This window comes from Aplysia californica, unplaced genomic scaffold (assembly GCF_000002075.1).
Source record: "Aplysia californica isolate F4 #8 unplaced genomic scaffold, AplCal3.0 scaffold00444, whole genome shotgun sequence".
In the NCBI taxonomy this organism is placed as follows: domain Eukaryota; kingdom Metazoa; phylum Mollusca; class Gastropoda; order Aplysiida; family Aplysiidae; genus Aplysia; species Aplysia californica.
In genome coordinates this window covers 437761-447689 of record NW_004797714.1, presented here as the reverse complement: position 1 = coordinate 447689, position 9929 = coordinate 437761, and the positions used below count along the sequence as shown (strand labels likewise).

The 9929-nt window shown below is 41.7% G+C and overlaps 1 protein-coding gene across 4 annotated transcripts in view; it reads left to right on the top strand.

Moving 5' to 3' along the window:
* LOC101849484 overlaps nucleotides 1-9929 on the top strand; it is a 137798-nt gene that overhangs the window by 58596 nt on the left and 69273 nt on the right. The window contains exon 1 of one of the 4 annotated variants that reach the window (XM_013086219.2): nucleotides 5361-5587. The exons of the other annotated variants lie outside the window; for them this stretch is intronic. The gene's annotated coding sequence lies outside the window, so the exon portion shown is untranslated. Of the gene's footprint in view, nucleotides 1-5360; nucleotides 5588-9929 lie in introns of those variants that run through there. 4 annotated transcript variants of the gene reach the window in all.

Sequence of the window (9929 nt, the reverse complement as noted above, 5' to 3'; positions counted from 1 at the left end):
ACAGTGTTAGATAGATAGATAGATAGATAGATAGATAGATAGATAGATAGATAGATAGATAGATAGATAGATAGATAGATAGATAGATAGATAGATAGATCGTCAAAGATCAGAAAAACATCAAGAGACTGAGAGATGAGGCTACACATACATACATACACACAAACACACACACACACATACACACACACACACACACACACACATACACACACGCGCGCGCGCGCCCACACACACACAAACACACAAACACACACACACACACATATACTAATAATAATATCTGCTGTTGTGGCTTAGAAAATGTATATTTGTGTCCGTTGTGTGCAAGTGTAAGTTGTTTATGGACAAACTCTCGCACATCGAAACGTACGAAAAAGTAGACCTCTTTTCAAAGAATGCAGCATCCATTGTGTTTTTCTATTAGCGTCCGTCTCCCCTTCCTTGTCTCCCTCCCCCTTTTTCTTCTTCTCTGGGCAGAAATAAAATGCTATCAAATCTTGAGCAAAAAGCCAATGTAATCACCGTTTTTATGTTCTGTGCATGCCCAGGCTGTTTTCAGAGGAGAGAGATAAGTGAAATCTCTTGGAATATCTTGCTTTATATTATACACTGCTGGGGATTCAAACGCAAAAAGGCCAGCACGTAATTACAATTGTGCTTCGGTCCGTATGGCCTCGCAGCGGTGGGTCCTAATCCTGCCTTCTGGGCTGAACGTTTTTGCTGTTGTTGCTGTTGTTGTTGCTGTTGTCGTTGCTGTTGTCGTTGCTGTTGTGGTTGATTTTTTGTGTTAGAGCTGTTGTAGTTGTACTTGTTGTTACTGCTGTTGTGTTGTTTTGTTATTGTTGCTGTTGATGTTGTTGTTGTTATTGCTGTTGATGTTGTTGTTGTTGTTGTTGTTACAGTTGTTGCTGTTGCAGTTTTTGTTACTGCCGTTGTTGCTATTGTTGTTGTTGTTGGTGGTGGTGGTGTTGATTTTGTCAATGGTACTGCTGTTGCTGTTATTATTGCTGCTAGTTCTCTTACTGTTGATGTTGTTGTTGCTGTTGTTATGGCACTGTTGAACTCGTTGTTATTCAAAAATTAAGATATTACGTAATTCATAGCTTAATTTTTTAATCTCACCAGAGACATAAAGAAATATAGATTGTACTGATATATAATATCGTGACGCAGCCACACAATTAGAGAAATGCAGATAGTGAAACAGAGACAGGTAGAGAAAGAAAGAAAGAGAACTGAGGGTAAGGGATGGAAGAGAGGGTCTTGGTATTACTTAGTTATGTTGTACATAGTTATGTTTACGCCAATCGAAAACTGATATACAGAATACAACTTTGAGTGTATAACCTTCTCCACATAAACTTCCCAATTGTGGCAAAGGGAACAATATTACCCCCCTCCCCCCACCACACACTCCCACCCACTATCCTCCCCCCCTCCCCACCCCTTCCCTGCAACCCCATCCTCTCAAATAAACAGGATAGAAAATCCAACTGGCCAACAGCCCAACGCCCTCCGTTTACAGGTGCTGAGCAAACCGAGAGGGTGAGGGTTTTCTGAAAGGCCCAGCTTTTCGTGTTGTCCGAGTGTGTATGATATTCTGTTGATCCAACACACACCGAACCCTCTTCAAACTCTCGCCACGCAGAAACCCGGGAGAAGCTTGTCTGACAAGTGATAATCCTTCGCACGTCTTCAAACGCCTAGGGGAAACCGCCCATGTTCCATCCCTTCAAACTCTTTTTCTTTGGATTCGAATCCAAAGAGGATATGAAACAAAAAGATCACAATAAAACCAAATAATCTGTTTTCTCAAGAGAAGAGGGCTTGGGGTCAGCTAATAACGCAACCGTTTTTCATAGTGAGAGATTCCTTTGTACACCCTTCTGGGTTCTATTGTTTTTTGATGGGGTGTGGGTAAACACTAACGGAAAAAAAAATCAAAAATGTGTCTGACGAGTACGGTATCGAATAACAAACAGAACTCGAGGCGTGTTGGAATTCGAAAGCCAAATATTTGAACATCATTGGATATTTCCTCGAAAAATCCTCGGGAATCGTCGTTCTACGTTTTGTTTTCTTCTTTGTCACATTTTTTTCTTGGTCGGATCTGGTGGGAAAAGTACACTGTGGGGGAATTTGCAGGATTCGATGAAACAATATGTCGGATGAACGCGTGATGGTGTGGACGGGGCTATCTCAAATGTGCTTGTTTGGGAACCGAGGGGGGGGGGAGCTTTGGGCGTCACTGTCTGTGTATTTTGGAGGGGTGTATGTCGAAGCGGTTTAGGTGGTCGACAGAGTTGCCAGCGTTCATAACGTTTATACCTGAGTGAATGACCCTGTTTTGTAATGGTATGGAGGTGGAATGTTGGCTGTCAGCGTGAGTTAGGTGGTCAAGAATGTTGCTCACTGTCAGACCATTTATGCTGTAGAGAATGGCTAAGCTCTTTGCCGTTGTATGTAAAAGATGAAAGTTCAATTCCCAAGAAGGGACGTCTGTTTCATTGAGTTTTCCCATCTTTCTGTTTGGAGGATTCATGTTGGCCCTGATAGGCAGGACTGATTCAGCCAGCTGTATACCCAACCCCCTCCCACACCTGAAATGTCTAATTTTGTTGAATAAGGCCCAAATGAATCGCAATCTTCAATTTACTATCAAAAGCACTCCCCCCCCCCCCCCCCCTCCCCCCTCTGGAAGGTCTAAATTTTGTTAATGGGAACCTAAAAACCATTTATTACACTGTTCAAATTATATTCAAATCGATCCCAAGTAAAATCTGAATGGTTCTTCGTTTCAAGAGTAGTTTCATCTCATCCTAGTGCTTGGGTTGTAGGGTTTAAAAATTAGCACAACTGGCATGTTGTTGATTGAGTTAGGTATTTTGTTTGTTTGTTTGTTTGTTTGTTTGCTTGATTAAAGGAAAGAACATCAACACAGTAATAGCCATTTAGTGCAGGGAAAAGCAAGAAGGATAGAAAGAACAAACAAAGGGAAAGATTAGAAGGGGAACCAACAAGTGGCGCCTTCCAGCCACCCGCAAGTTGGATATTAGAGTACAGCAGAACTAGAGAGCAGAAAGGTAAAACTAGGTTTTGCACACGCAAAAAAACCTGCCGGGAATTGAGTTTCAGACTCCGTTAGATAAAACGACAGGACAGCAGTCGCCGAGAGATTCTATTATCAGATCATTTCGCCAGTGGTAGGTACTATTTCTTGTGCCTTTATTATATTTCATAGTTTTTTACTAACATCTTCGGATTGCTTTCTAAAATGTTCTGGTATACAATTGAAATGGGGCTTGGCAGGGCGAATAAAGTGGGACAGGCCGCATTCTCCTGCTGTTGGCGGACTGTGTTTGTTATGAAAAATGAGTTTGTCAATGATTGCCAAAGTTTTACGCCCCATCGTGATAATTCCGACCTCAATTTAGAGACGAACTTCTTCAACTCTGCCCATGAGGGTCAGTTTTGTACCAAGCGGATAGTATTTACTATGAAAAAGACGGAGGTAGTTAGTAAAACATTTTCCCACATGGGGATCGAATGACATCTGTTGAGTGCTATCCAAATACATTGTATCATAATCATTGTACCATAGACGATGCTCTGCACTGGTAAGAAGTTTTGTGTTGCAACACTGTAAGGTTACTTACAGGATCTAAATGTATTTGTAATCGTTGGAACTTAACGCCGACATCGACATTAATAGATCATTAAGGAGGCCGGGGTCTTCGTTTCTTCCTGTCAAGGCCAACCTGGGTCGGGAGGGATACAACTACCCTGAAGACAGAGGGAGCTACTCAATAGAAATTCTCCCCACACAGGAATCGAACTCATCATGTGCCCTGCGTGCAATGATGAAGCGGCTGACAACAACACCATAGGTGCTGGTGCAAGATGCCCTTATAGAGAATATGACAAAGTGGGTAGAGAAACGTGGAAACTCTTTCAATTACTCAAGTCCAAAAATACCTCTTTAATGTCCAGCTCTAGCACCAGAGTCTTCGGATCTGAAGTCCAACGTCATCCTATCTGTCTAAAAATGTCACCCGTCGCGGGGTTTAAATGGCCATAGTCTCATGCAGCATCAACGGAATTGTATGTTTCCCTCGAGTCCCGATTTAGTACCGGTATTTATAAGTTACGAAGAAAATGTGCCAACATAGTAGTAATTGTTATGTTGAATAAAAAAAACTAAAACAAGAAACATGAAAACTGTTTGGAAATATATTATCCCACAGGGTGTCCTGTTGCTGGTTTGTAGTAACCCAACTGAATTCCAACTTGAGCAATTCGCGGATGTATGAGATTTGAAAACGACCGGAGTGGGCATTTTGTTTCTCGTCCTTCTCAGGGTATTTTCTTTTGGGGTCCAGAGATTTCTCAGTGAATACAGCAAACGGCTTTTAAAGTTTTCTGTTGCTATACCTGTGTCAGTTTTGGATAAAAGAGGGCTGTTTCAATGAATTGGTCTGTTGCACTTCTAACAAGACGCTATGTTGTTTTACAGTAATGTTACTGAATACTTTACACAAACGCAGCATCCCACTCGAAAGACCGAAATGGCCGATAAAACTTTTATTATAAGTATATTGAACACTTGAATGGGCACGTTCTAAGGAAGCCAGCCCACAAAATGTGACTGAGCAAAACCCGAGATGGAATCCCCAGAGAAGGGAAAGAAAGGAAAGTCAAAATCCACCTGGGAACGAAATCTGGAAGCAGATCTCAAACAGATTATGTGGTGCAGCTGATTTAAGCTAGAGAAGATCGCCTAGAACAGATAGGTGGAGGATGAAAGCCGTTCTTGGCGGTCTGTACTAATGAATGAGGCAGAGAGAGAAATTACCTGTTCAATACCGCACTAGAAAGACCGAAATACTTGATAAAGTTTGTTTTTTCCACCGCTTGTGAATCGAAGTCACGTCTTTAAAGAGTGAATGTGGAAGAAAGGATGCTATTTATTCCCCAAATTCTCAACTCGGATTCGAACTGCGCGCCTTCACAAACTATTCGAGCTCACAGACAATGCAAGGTGTTTTAAGCCTAAAAGGGCGTTCAACAAAACAACTAAAAAACAACAGCAACAACCCAAAAAAAATACAAGAAGAAACAAAACAAAACAAAGTGAAATAGGAAACCGTGAGGAGAAGAAGAACGCATTAGCAGTGCGCGCGGTTTATGCGTGCGTGCGATCGTAGTGTGCAGAACAAACCGTCCTTTCCTGGTATTGACAGGAGGCAGGGCGAGCGGCAGCGGGCGACGCGGACGAGCAACGCTGGGCGTGATTAAAGCGCTTGGGTCGCGGATAGTTTTTCCAATTGTCACACACGAGTCAATAAAGTTGTCGGCGGGGATATTTTTCTTGTCTGCCCGTCACTTTGCGTCGGCCGCTGATGGTTGTGGTGGTCGCGGTGAGTGACGGAAGCTGTATTGCTTCGGAAAGGGACAAGTGGACGTTTTCTTTTATCTTGTTTCATCGAGTTCTTTGTCGTCTACGGTTCTAAGCCGGATCATCAATTTCTTTGTCGTCTGCGAGATTCTAAGCCAGAGATTTTGAGTTGTGTGAAAGGATAATAAGGTGAGTAAACAGAGAATAGTATAAATAAGTAGTTCTATCTCTTAACCGTTATAGCTGTTTTATAGGCGAGGCGGCTACGTTTTACATCTTTATGACGTGCAAGGGATTATGGGTAATTGTCCGATAGATGCAGAAACTAGTTCAGGGCTTACTATGCTCTTTATCTGAAGTGAAGGAGGAGACGACATTTGAGCTCCTTATCGCACATGCACATACCCTCAACCCTAATCTAACCCCGGTTGATAAACGCACATCGGCGTCAGTGATGTAGCGGTTAAGCGCTTGGCCGTTACATGCAGGTAAACTGAGTTCGATTCCTGTGGTGCGGGGAGAACTTTTGCTGATATCTCGGTCTTTCTGCTGGGATGTTGTATCACACTCAGACTGGGTTGGCCCTGAAATCCATGTGGTAAATAATCGAAATTGTGTCGATGGAGACGTAAGATCACCTACTTCGTTATCGGTCAAAGATAATGCATCAGAGAAAGATGCGTGAGGGGCTCTTGTGGCCTACAGGTTAAAGTGTTGGCCTCTCATTCTTAGGTCCCGGGTTCAAATCCGGACAGTGATACAAAAAATTTTCTTCTCTAAAATTGTCCCCTTTCACTTCCTTTCTTGCTCTCTAGCAATGTTCTGTCGGCTGCTTTCGTCTCCTCTTTCTTCCCCCACCCCCATCACCTTCTTTGGCCCTCCTCTGGGCTCGTGACTCTTTCTGCAGCCTTTCTAGTGCTACTCCTTGGTGGTTTAAAATCGATAAGAGTAGGCTTCGGCCGCCACCCGGGCAAGATTCAAACTTCCTACCTACTGAAAAAGTTTAATGTGTCTACGCGCTCATATGACCTTAATATGCAGTTGTGACCGCCGTAAAACACTTACCAAAAAAAAAGAGATGCTTGCATTAAGAATGCAAGCACAGATAAGCGCGCTAAAATGTTGAAGCCCACGCAGGAAGAAAAGTAGCAAAGAAATAAACTCCAGATACAAGTGTTGCTAAACTATGAGGGGGTGGGGGGGGGTTGGGGGGGGGTCCCCAAACTTGTCACGCTCGTGTCAATTAAGTTGTCGACGCAGATATTTCTTGTCTGCACGTCACCTCGCTCAGACCACGATTGGCTGTGGTGGTCGCGATGAGAGAGCGAAGGTTTTCCCTCCTCAGAATAGGACTACTGGAGCTTTTTCTTTTATGATCTTTTGCTTTCTTTTTGCCGTTGTCTACGATTCTTCGCTGGAGATTTCCGCTGTGAGGCGGAATAATGAAGTGAGCGACCGGTGTCTATAAAAAAAAGTAGCTCCGTCTCCTTATGGCGATCTCTGTACTATGGGCAGATTTGTGTTACGTCTTGTCATCGTAAACAGGATTTGTGGCAGTGGTCAAGTAAACATAAATACAAGCAGTAACTTGATTTCCCCGTACACCTTGAAGAGAAGATGAAACTATATATTTAAAGCCATTAATAGGTCGTTTTGTACAAGGTACTTCAGAATAAAGTGAACATTTTTAAAGCTCACACCTCAGTAACGACTGAACAGAAATAATAGTTTAAGGTGTCAACGGAAAGCATACCCAAATACATTTTGTTTGATTACAATTTTGTCATTATGATACTCAGCCAAAGCAAAAACAAAGGAAGCAAGTATTGAAACATAACCAGAAAACGCACGTAAAGAAAATGCTAAACAAGACATCCAATTCCAACACTCAGTGGTGAAAATTCTACACTGCACTCAACAATTTAAACAACAGGAAACTCCTAACAAATAATATTGAAAACAGATTGTTCTTTTTCTTCGATTATTCCAAATACCTAAAATGTGCTCCCTTCCTCTGGACACTCGGCACCCACGCATCTAACAGAGTTTTCTATCACGTTCTTGCAAGTGACTTGTATGATCGTCTTGGTCACTCGCCCAATTTCACTCCTCAATTTCACGAGACTCCTGGACGATCTCAGTACATAGTACCCTTCAAGAAACCCTCCTATAAAAAAGAATGAAGTTGATTGAAATACGGTGGAAGGGTCCGTCTTCTTCTTCCTCGTTCTGGTTGGAAGAGTCAATTAGGGGTGCCCTATTTTCCTTGATATCGCGCAATTCTGGAAAAAGGTCTTGCAGCATGGTGAGCGATGCTCAGGCTGTGTGTAGTGGTGCTTCATGCTGCCGGAACCACGTTTGCTGCACATCCACGCCCCTTCTACTCAGAGATGTTATAAACCCACCTGAAACCAGACTTGCAGTCAACCTCATCACCAACGGTCACAGTTTCATCTGTCTCATCTGCAAAGAAAAAAGGACCAACTATCACCTCACTGTGTACTGTGACTGTGGGAAATGAACTGGCCTTTCAGTCATTCTCATACTGTAAATTTCGCTGTCGCGTTCGCAAAAGAGAAAATATGTGTATTCCCTTAATTGTATCATTTTTTAAAGAACTTTCAAAGCTTGATATCTACTTGTTATAATATATTTATATGATCTTTTATTATTCTATTGGTTTCATTCAAATCGGCTCTATCAATACAAAAATGAAGTCATTTGAAAGTGTTCACTTTTGGGGACATACTATATAGAAGTATAAGAGGTGTTTGTACGCTCTAGAACAAATGCAGAAGGCAACATCAAAGTAGACGAAAGAAGAAGGAAAAATCCCATATTAGGCCGTAGACGAAAGACAGCTGTCTTCCCCAAGTTTGTCCCCAGAGAGCCAATAAAGCAGTCTGCATGATAAGGACGTTCCCTTAAGTTTTAAAAAAAATTAATTTCTTCCCCTGACAATCGGTGTTTGTGGTAAAATTGGAACACATTAGTCGAAGATCTAGCAGTAGTGAAGCATCGGTCGGGCAAAAAAAAATAGTAGTTGAAAACAGAAGTAAGAACTGGAAAGTGTCTCTGTTAAGCTTACACAATATTATGGCCTTCTTTTCCTTATAACCTTTCAACGAGTTCTTTGCTGTCTGTGATCGTTAGCCGGAGATGTGTGTATTATGGGGTCGCACAATAGTGTGGTGATCGATCAATGTCTAGTTCCGTGTCTGCGAGAGATATTGCAGTACACTGATCTGGTTCTGTTTTATATCATTACATTGGAGTAAGGGAGGGTTTATGAGGGGTGATCAGCGAAAAACTTTTTTTAAAGTTGTGAATCCTACTAATTTTCAAAGAGATATAGAAAATTAATAGAAATATGACAAGGACAAACCAGAAAAGGGAACCTTAGAGGGTTTTTTTTTTTATTGTTTGAGTTATGGAGAAGCATTAAATCAACACAACAAAAGTCATTTAGTGTTGGCCAAATAAGAGTTGGATTTGTATAAAAACAAGAGAGGAATAGTAAATAGGACCTAATAATGGCGCACTCCAACCACCAATGAGACACCTTGATATATTCAGTAAAGTTAGATCTAAAGCAAAATAAAGAACAAAAAACAACTAAAACACAACAACAACAAAATTTAACAAAACAAAGTACGTTCATGTATGTGTTCTGTTTTAGTTGTTATTTGGTCTCATCAAAGCCAATCAATAACATAATCAATCAATCTATCAAATCCACCCGTCAGTTTTCAAACCTACCAACCACCATTCTACAAAACCAACAGAAGAATCAGTCAACCTATCAATCAATAGGTAAGACTGTTATTATCATGGCGGTATTGAGAAAAGGTCACTTCTGTCTGTCATGTATCAACGAGAAACACAAAACAAACTTGTCAAGACAGTTATTTGATATCTTTCTCGTGTACGTGTCTTCTTTTTCCAACCGTTGATTTAGTTTCCTACCTGGTCGACTTAATCACAGACTAAAGAAAGGTGTCTCTTCAGAAAAGGACACGAGGACAGGAGGTCTTCCTTTCTGTTTTCCTTTCTCTCAGCCTTTCCTGGTCCCAGATCGTTAGCAGGGTTTGCATTGTGCGGTCGGACAATATCACCATTATGTGGGATCAATGACTAGTTCCACGCCCTTTGGATAATGGCTCTACTGTACGTGATTTTGTTCCAGATTTTGAGATAGTGCTAGGGGTTTCTGAGTTTGCGATCAAGTAGGTGTACTAAAAGAAACCTCACAGTAAATGAAGAAAATGTGGTGAAGATTATGAGAATAGTTGGGTACTAAAAAGAATAAAATAGTGTAAAATTAATGGAACGTCTAAGTCTTGAGTCTCTCTGTCTCTCTGTCTCTCTGTCTCTGTCTCTCTCTGTCTTTCTGTCTCTCTCTTTGTCTCTCTGTCTCTCTGTCTCTCTCTCTCTCTCTCTCTCTCTTTCTCTCTCTCTCTCCCTGTCTTTCTCTCTTTCTCCCTTTCTCTCTATCTCTTTCTCTCTCCCTCTCTCTCTCTCTCTCTCTCTC